Below are 10,022 nucleotides of genomic sequence, written 5' to 3'. Positions count from 1 at the left end.
GGGTACATAGTAGATGTATATATTTATGGGATACATGAGATATTTTGATACAGGCGTGCAATGTGTAATAATTAGATCATGGTAAATGGGGTCAAGCATTTATCATTTGTGTTACAAACAATCCAGTTATACTTTTTTTTTTTTCTTTTTTGAGATGGAGTTTCACTCTTGTCACCCAGGCTGGAGTGCAATGGCGTGTTCTAGGCTCACTGCAACCTCTGCCTCCCAGGTTCAAGCTATTCTCCTACCTCAGCCTCCTGAGTAGCTGGCACTACAGGCACGTGCCACCACGCCTGGATAATTTTTTTTGTATTTTTAGTAGAGACGGGGTTTCACCATGTTGGCTAGGCTGGTCTCGAACTCCTGACCTCAGGTGATCCACCCACCTTGGCCTCCCAAAGTGCTGGGATTACAGGCGTGAGCCACTGCACCCAGCCTAATTATACTCTTTTAGTTATTTTTAAATGTACAATTAAAGTATTATTGACTATAGTCCCCCTGTTGTGCTATCAAATACTAGATCTTATTCATTCTTTCTAACTACTTTTGTACCCAAGAAGCTTCCCCATTTCCTCTCCCCACCCTCTCCACTACCTTTTGCAGCCTCTGCTAATCATCCTTCTACTCTCTATCACCATGAGTTCGATTGTTTTAATTTTAGTTCCCACAAATGAGTGAGAACATGTGAAGTTTGTCTTTCTGTGCCTGGCTTATGCCACTAACATAATAACCTCCAGTTCCATCCGTGTTGTTGTAAATGACAGAATCTCATTCTTTTTTATGGCTAAATAGTACTCAATTGTGTATATGTTCTACATTTTTTTTATCCATTTGTCTGTTGATGGACACAGAAGTTGTTTCCAAATCTTGGCTATTATGAATAGTGCTACAATAAACATGGGAGTGCAGATACCTCTTTGAAATACTGATTTCCTTTCTTTTGGGTATATTCCCATCAGTGGGATTGCTGGGTCATGTGGTAGCTCTATTTAGATTTTTGAGGAACCTCCAAACTGTTCTCCATAGTGGTTGTGCTAATTTACATTCCCACCAACAGTGTAGGAGGGTTCCCCATTTCTGCACATCCTCACCAGCATTCGTTATTGCCTGACTTTTGGATAAAAGCCATTTTAATTAACTGGAGAGAGAGGATATCTCATTGTAGTTTTGATTTGCATTTTTCTGATAATCAGTGATGTTGACTACTCTTTCATATAAGCATTAAAGGTTTACTCTTAGGTGAGTAATATACAAGGAAGAGCAGGTCTCATGAAGACTGACACCCAGTCCAAAGACAAGGGTGGGCTTACAAGGGCAAAAGTCACACAGTTTCATAAGGAGAGGTGATTGGTTTCAATGGTTTAAATAAGTCTTTAGCTTGTCCTCTCGGGATTGTTTGGCTGTAATGGAACTGAGCCCCAGTTCCATTTGTGCTTTTTGGAAACTTTATGGACCCAGTAAATCCACAAAGTTGAATCCAAGTGAACAGTTCAAGCACAAATCACAAACACAAAAAGTTCCTCATCAGGTTAGGGGTTTGTTTTTCTTTGTTTGTTTGTTATGGGTTTTTTTCTGATTCTGATCAATTTTCCCAGAAGCATTTGCTTTGCTTCCTTCTTCTGGGACCCTAACTGATTGATTTTTGCATTTTATTACTCATCCAGGCTCAGAGCCAAGCAGGGTGTAAGTTCATCTACACATGCTCAAGGCTTAGCAAGAATTTCCTTTATCATCTCACTTTGACAGGTAGACCTGTGTCACAGAGGAATTAAGTAACCTTCCCATGGTCACACAGCTGGTAAGTCATAGAGCCAGACTTTGGCAGGTGTGGTAGGTAATTTATTTTTCATGTGAGTCAATTTCTTGCTGCCATTCTAACCTTTAGGTACCCATATGGGCCAATCCTTCCTAGTCAAGCAGGTTGACTTCAGAATTAGTGCATTTAACCACTTTGCTGGACTGCTTCAAGGGGAAAAAGAGATTGAGAGGGGAAAGGAGGGAAGAAGAGAAAAGGGAGGTGTTCCTCTGTGTGTATTAAGAGCATGTACTGGCTGGGCGCGGTGGCTGAAGCCTGTAATCCCAGCACATTGGGAGGCCGAGATGGGCGGATCACGAGGTCAGGAGATCGAGACCATCCCGGCTAACACGGTGAAACTCCGTCTCTACTAAAAAATACAAAAAACTAGCCGGGCGAGGTGGCGGGCGCCTGTAGTCCCAGCTACTCCGGAGGCTGAGGCAGGAGAATGGCGTAAACCCGGGAGGCGGAGCTTGCAGTGAGCTGAGATCCAGCCACTGCACCCCAGCCTGGGCGACAGAGCAAGACTCCGTCTCAAAAAAAAAAAAAAGGTATGTACTTCAGTGGCAAGTAGATGTAGGTTAAAATCCCAGATCTGGGTGAATTGAGCGCTGCTGCTGGGTGGTGGAGTCACCACATCACCACCGAGAACATGGTGTTCTACTTCACCAGCAGCAGCGTTAATTCATTTCCCTACGCTATTTACATAGGAAAGGATAAATATGAAAATGAAGATCTGATCAAGCATGGCTGGCCTGAAGATATCTGGGAGATAATATTGAAGACATTTCAAAGGAAGTGCCCACCTTGTGGAGGCCAGTAGCATTCAAGGCTGCAAGATGAACCACGTTAATGTGGTATATACGCCACGGTCTAACCTGAAGAAAACAGCTGACATGGATGTGGGACAGATAGGTTTTCACAGGCAGAAGGATGTAAAAATTGTGATAGGAGAGAAGAAAGTAAATGAGATCCTGAACCAATTAGAAAAGACCAAAGTGGAGTGGTTCCCAGACCTAGCAGCAGAGAAAGAATGCAGAGATCGTGAAGAGAGGAGTGAGAAAAAAGCCCAAATTCAGGAAATGAAAAGGAGAGTAAAAGAAGAAATGAAGAAGAGGGAAATGGTTGAACTTAGGAGCTATTTGCCACTAATGAAAGTTGAAAATATGTCTTTAAATCAGGATGGCAATGATTCAGATGAATCCATGTTAAAGGAGAACAGGACCTTTGAAAGATGTGAATGTAGAGACAATTGCAGATCTTTTGGTTTCATCTGTGTTCTGAAGTGTGAAATACAACCAAAATTCTACCTTCATCCTACCCAGAAATTATTGATTTTGGAGTTTTAAAAAAATTGTGCCTTTTTTACTGACAGAAAAAGATCAGCTATGTATAAAATAGTTGAACTTGACAGCATACAACTTAAAGCGGAAATGTTTTTGCCAGAGCGTGTCTTGGTACCTTGTGAAAGCTGGCTGCCCTTGTTCTTGAGATTGACTTTAAAATGAACCAACTCTGAAAAGTACTTCTGTTGCTGTGGTCTATGCCTGAAAACAGATGTCTTGAAACACGTTTCATATTCTTAAAATAATCTTCACTTTTGTTAAGAAGAACATGTTGGTGGATAATTACGCTAATGTTTCCCTGTCCCTGATTTCCTGATTAGAAAAAAGGACGTATGGGTTTTGAAAAAGAGATTTTCAGAAGATTGTTGGCTTCAGTATTCACGTTCCATCATGTCATCTGGGTCTGTTAGTGTAGCGACCCTCAGCGCAGTCTGTCCCAGCTTTTACGTCCTTGCTTCCGCTGAGCAGGGGCCTCTTCCATCTTAGTATCATCATATTTAAAGAAATTGATGATGTTCATCAAGGTGGGGCCTGTGGCAGTTGTTGCCTGAGCACCAAGGAACCCAAGTCACCTATGCAACAACTTCTGGGCTCTAGAGTAATTTCCTAGCATTGAGGGTAAAATAGGATGGAGTGCTCCATTGATCATTTGGGAGATGTAGGTTACGTGATTTGTGCCTTGGGATGCAGCATGAAACAGAAGTCCATATTGCAGTTATGATTTTAGAAGGAAATAAGCGTTTCACTAGCCAGCCAAGAAATTATTTTCTTTACTTTGAAATCATATTTGAGTTGTAGCCCCAGAGTTCAATTTCTCATTGTAGATTCAGTAACTTACTATATAACATTACTTGTCACTTGAACCACTCACTATCTGTTGTGATTCTGAGCAGAAGATGTCTTTTGATTACAGTATGTAAGGCAACCCCTGCAGAAGGAGACAAAACAAGGAGAAAGAGAACAAAGCCTGCAGGACCAGAGGCCTACAGATGGACATTTTACTCACACCCACAGCAGCGAGAATGACCTCCTGCAGCAGATATTCCACCTGTAATATCGCGGGAACTGTGGGCAAAACCAAAGGGCTAGTGTTTCCATTTATTCCATGTTGGTATATGGGGTTGAACTGGAAAATTCCCTGAGGCATAATTCATTGGCCAAATTTGGAGAGGGTGTAGAAGATGACTTTAGAGATGAGTGGTTTTGTGTACGTGTCTAATGATATTCAGCCTGACGTTCTGCAATTTTAAAAGTTATAATAAAGTATCATTTTTCATCTGGAAAAAAAAAATCCCAGATCTTCTTTTTGCTATTTACAAGTTATGTGAACTAAGCAAATTACTTAGATTTTCTAAGGCTCAGTTCCTTCATCTGTAAAATGGAAAAAAAAAAAAAAAGTAAATAACCTAAAAGGGCACTCAGTTTAATTTATTCTAGATGGTTTTTTAAACAGCATACCAATTTATGATCCACGACTGCCCCCTAGAGGTAAAATTAAAATACTGCCCCATAATTATGCTAAGTATAATCTCTGAAAGAAGGTGCAGGCTACAGCTGTGATTATAGGTTCAAGTTGACAACAAGACTCATGAGACAGAAATAAATTGTGACCTAGAATACAAGGCAGAAGATATGGCAGATGCTGCATCTTCATCTCACCAGGTGGCCCAGCAGCTACCCAAGTACACATGTCCCGTTGTCATTCATCCACAGGGCACTTACAGCTGCCATGGGTGAGCCAAGGTGTGCAGCGATCACTTTGACTCATAGAACCTAAAGCCTTAGCCACACGCAGTGGCTTACACCTGTAATCCCAGCACTTTGGGAGGCTGAGGCAGGAGGATCTCTTGTGCCTAGTCTGAGACCAGCCTGGGTCTCAGGCAAGGCCCTGTCTCTTTAAATAAATAAATAAATAAATAACCTGAAGCCTCTATTTCCCACCAATATTTCCTACCGTTCCCAGTTGCATAAGCAACCGTACGCTCACTGACAATGCCTCCAGACCCATGCGCAGTTCCACACAATTGTGTAGTCAGCATACGAAACATCGCCTGTTTATGTTAACTCTGCAGTTTCCAAGGAAACAGTATTGTGGAAGACCAAGGTCAGTGTCAGGCAGGCTTGCATCAGCCCCAGCTTGATATTAATTTTCCCTTTACTCACAGAAGCATAATTTAACATTAGGAAATCTTTCCCTGTGATTTGCCAATTAAGTGATAAAGGAAAAAAATCATACAATCCTCTCAAAAATGCAAAAAAAAATCATTCAACATAACTAAATGTGGATTCATAATTTAAAAAAAAAAACCCTTAACAAATTAGGAATAGAAGGGAATTTTTTCAACCTGTTAAAGCGTATCTACCCCCAAACATAAACTTTATGCTTGAAAGTTTGGAAGCATTTCCATTAAATCAGGAACAAGATTGCTATCAGCACTACTATTCACTATTATGCTGGAGCTCTTAGCCAGTGTAATAAGATAAATAAATAAGATGTGTTAGCATAGAAAAAGAGAACACTATCCGTATTTGCAGGTGATATTACCGTCAATGAGAAAATCCAAGAGAACATAGAGAAAAACTATTTAAACTAATAAGAGAGTATTAGGCATAAAAGATACCTTTCCCAGGGTTGATAACAACTCTAAGGCATCCAGGAATATATCTCACAAAGGATGTACTTGATCTTCATAGAGGACAATACAAAATGTTTTTAAATATATAAAAAGAGGCCGGGCGCGGTGGCTCAAGCCTGTAATCCCAGCACTTTGGGAGGCCGAGATGGGCGGATCACGAGGTCAGGAGATCGAGACCATCCTGGCTAACACGGTGAAACCCCGTCTCTACTAAAAAGTACAAAAAACTAGCCGGGCGAGGTGGCGGGCGCCTGTAGTCCCAGCTACTTGGGAGGCTGAGGCAGGAGAATGGCGTAAACCTGGGAGGCGGAGCTTACAGTGAGCTGAGATCTGGCCACTGCACTCTAGCCTGGGCGACAGAGCGAGACTCCATCTCAAAAAAAAAAAAAAAAAAAAAAAAAAAAAAAAAATATATATATATATATATATATATATATATAAAGAATATAAATAAAGGAATAAATGGAGCGATATTGATGGGAATACTTGCTATTATAAAGGTATCACCTCTCTCCCAAAATAAACCTACAAATTAAATTCATTCCAATACAAACTCAGCAGGATTTTTTGTTGTAACTGGATTATAGATCCTAAAGTTCATATGAAAGAGTAAATTGAACATGCAAGATACTTCTGAAAGAAGAATAAAATGCCAGATATAACGATTGAATGTTAAACTACAGAAATTAAATAGAGTTAATTCGGACCAGCCTAAAGGGATAGAGAGCCCAGATACCGTCCAAACACATTGGTCTTTTAATCACCTACAAAGCCTCACATGATCTGACCTCATCTCTCCAGCCACTTGCCTCAGCTCACTCCACTTCAGCCACTTTGGCCTTGTTGTTCCTTGAACTTGCTAGGCCAGAACAGTGTGGGCTCTTGGCACTGACTTTTCCCTCTGTCTGGAATATTGTTTGTACAGGTAATTCCCTTACCTCGTTCTGGTCTGCATTTCCATATAACCTTCTCAATGAGACCCACCCTGACTTCTCTGTTTCGAATTATCACTCATGTCCCTAACTCAGATCCCTCTTGCCCCTCCTCTACTTTTTCTCCACTCCTCACAGGACTTATCACCTTCTAACACCCTGAATAATTTACTTATTGTGCTCATTTTTAAAAAACATCCATCTGCCCCTGCTAGAATGTAAGCCCCACAAGGGTAGAGGTCTCTGTTTTGTTAGATCTCAAGTACTTTAACAGTTCCTGGCATATAATAGGCACTCAGTAAATACCAGTGGAATAAATCAATGGAACAAGGGCATTTCCAGTAGTAATAAATGCTATAAAGCAAATAACACAGAGGCACGTGACAGAATAACTGGGGCAGGCTTCTATAAATTGATTAATCAGGGAAGAACTCTCTGACTGGGTGACTTGTAGTGATAGGCTGGTAAATATTTAGCAACTGACTCTAAAACAAAAGCCCTGACTTATAGCTTTTGCCTATTTCCGTGGTGTAAGTATTCCCACCATGGTCAATTCGAAGTTACTAGCGTAACATCACTGAATAGGGGCTTGGAAAGAGATGCACACACCTGACTCTCATAAGCCAATGCAAGCCAGCTCCAACACACCACTGCACTTGTATGGAATGGGAAAGCTCCATACAGGATTCCTGAGTGAATCACTAGAATGTAAACACCTAGGATTACAGGTATGAGCCACCACGCCCAGCCTATTATTATTATTCATTTTATTTCATGATTTTACTGGAAATGATTTTGTCATATGAACAAGAGGGACAGGATAGGATTTCCTGTATCCCCAGCACCTGGAATATTTCCTGGTGAATTACACTTGCTTAGTAAATACTTCTTGAATGAGTGAATACATACATAAGTGTAGGAATTTCTTCATTCCCTTTTACCCAAGTGAGTACCTAGCTTATTTGCCACCTGGAATGGATAACTTTTTTACTGTCCCTCTTTTTCATATGACAAAATCATTTCCAGTAAAATCATGAAATAAAATGAATAATAACAATAATAATAATAGGCTGGGCGTGGTGGTCATACCTGTAATCCCAGCACTTTGGGAGGTCAAGGCGGGTGGATCACCTGAGGTCAGGGATTCAAGACCAACCTGGCCAACATGGTGAAACCCTGTCTCTACTAAAAATACAAAAATTAGCTGGGTGTCGTGGCGGGTGCCTATAATCCCAGCTACTCGGGAGGCAGAGGCAGGAGAATCGCTTGAACCCTGGAGGCAGAGGCTGCAGTGAGCCGAGATTGTGCCATTGCACTCCAGCCTGGGCGACAAGAGCGAAACTCCATCTCAAAAAAAAAATAATAATAGTAATAGTAAGTCCCAGAAATTAAAAAGCAGAGAGTAAGAACTTTTGTCTAAATAAATAAATACATAAATAAATAAATGCCAATATAAATGAATATTATAATACAAAAAGGAAAAGAGTAATGAATAATTTTAATTACATTAATGTGTTTTTTTTTGAAAAAAGGAAAAAACCTTATACTCATTTTGTTCCGTCATGGTAATTAATATTACAATTATTATTTTTGAGCCTTAACTTCTGCAAATTTGTCAATGACTGTGTCTAAATTTATCTTTTTTGCATCCTTATGTTCAATAGACAGTATAGACAGATTTTTCTTTTCCTTTTTGTGGGGGATTTTCTAGTAAAAAATGGAAAATCTGCTAGACAAATTCTTAAAAAGCTATAACACATAAGTTTTTCTATCTTCACTCAGAGTTGATTGAAAAACCCATTTTATTAATTTCAAATCTAAAAAGATTCTTTCACATGAAGCAACATACACACAAATACTTAGGAAAAGTCTTAAGCCTAGGACAAATTTGTCAAAGATTCATAAAAATCCCGTCTCACAAATTCCAGAGATTAAAATTCTGTCCATGTATTTATTCATTGGAACTTATTCAAGTAACTTTCAAATGTCTCCTCAGTCAAAAAAATTCCATTAAAATATATTTACCAGAAAATGTATCAAGTATTTATGTTATATTTGTTTCAAATAAAAGGGTTTCACTTCTGCAAAAATCAGAAATTTGCTAAATCATGATGAACATTAGCATTATTAGATCCATTTATTTAGAATGAGTGTCCAGTCCTCTGTGAAAACAATTTAATCATACAAACATTATCATTTTTATTTCTTCTGGTAGTGTAAGACCGACATCTTTTTTTATTATTATTTTTGAGACAGAGTCTCACTCTGTTGCCCAGGCTGGAGTGCAGTGGCATGATCTCAGCTCACTGCAACCTCTGCCTCCTGGGTTCAAGTGATTCTCCCACTTCAGGCTGCTGAGTAGCTGGTACTACAGGTGTGCGCCACCATGCCTCGCTAATTTTTGTATTTTCAGTAGAGATGGGATTTCACCATGTTGGCTGGCTGTTCTTGAACTCCTGGCCTCAAGTGATCCATCCACCTTGGCCTCCCATGGTGCTGGGATTACAGGCGTGAGCAGCATCTTTTGTCGTTTCTCTCAGTATTCCTCTTTGGACTTCTTTTTTCTACGCAAATATCCATTTCCTTGCATTTTGTTGTTCCATAATTAATGCCCGCCTCCATAATTTTGTATAGCAGTTGAAAGTGACTAATTTTTAAATAGCTTTATTGAGTTGTAATTTACCTATCATGAAGAGCATCCTTTGTAAATGTATAATTCAATGATCTTTAGTAACTCTATAAATCACAATCCAGCTTTAGAACATTTTCATCATCTCAAAAAGTTTACTTGTTCCCATTTGTAGTCAATCCCTGCTCCCACCTCCAGCCCCAGGCAACTATTGATCTGCTTTCACTGTCTATAGATTTGACTCTTTTTGGAAATTTTATAAAAATGGAATCACACAATATGTCATCTTTTGTGATAGCTTCTTTTACTCAGCAACGTGTTTTTGAAGTTCAGCCATGTTGTAGCATGCCCTTTTTAAATTGCTGAATGGCATTCCATTATGTGGATATTTTCTTTATGCACTCACCACTTGATGGAGATTGCATTATTATCACATTTTAGCTATTTATGAACAATTGTGCTATGAACATTTCATGGACAAGTCTTTGTGTGGACATATATTTTTATCTCTCTTGGGTAGATATCTAGGAGAGGAATTGCTGGGTCATAGTTAGAGTTTAAATTTTAGTAGGTGCCAAACTCTTTTCAAAGTAGTTGTGCCATTTTATATTCCCATCAGCAGTGTATTTTCTTTTTTTGCTGAAGTGCAGTGGCAGGATCATGGCTCACTGCAGCCTCACTCTC

General features: G+C 39.6%; 1 non-coding gene and 1 pseudogene across 1 annotated transcript; one reads left to right on the top strand and one right to left on the bottom strand.

Annotated features, from left to right (window-relative positions):
- The first annotated feature begins 2,056 nt into the window (after positions 1 to 2,056).
- Positions 2,057 to 4,524, top strand: LOC107127747 (coiled-coil domain-containing protein 25 pseudogene; annotated as a pseudogene).
- Positions 4,525 to 8,407: 3,883 nt separating this feature from the next.
- Positions 8,408 to 8,469, bottom strand: LOC123571048 (U7 small nuclear RNA). The gene has a single exon (XR_006695223.1). It is a non-coding gene; the product is annotated as a U7 small nuclear RNA (small nuclear RNA).
- Between the last annotated feature and the right edge of the window lie 1,553 nt (positions 8,470 to 10,022).

The sequence above is a fragment of the Macaca fascicularis genome, chromosome 1 (genome assembly GCF_037993035.2).
Source record: "Macaca fascicularis isolate 582-1 chromosome 1, T2T-MFA8v1.1".
Lineage (NCBI taxonomy): Eukaryota > Metazoa > Chordata > Mammalia > Primates > Cercopithecidae > Macaca > Macaca fascicularis.
This window is presented reverse-complemented; position numbering and strand designations above follow the sequence as displayed.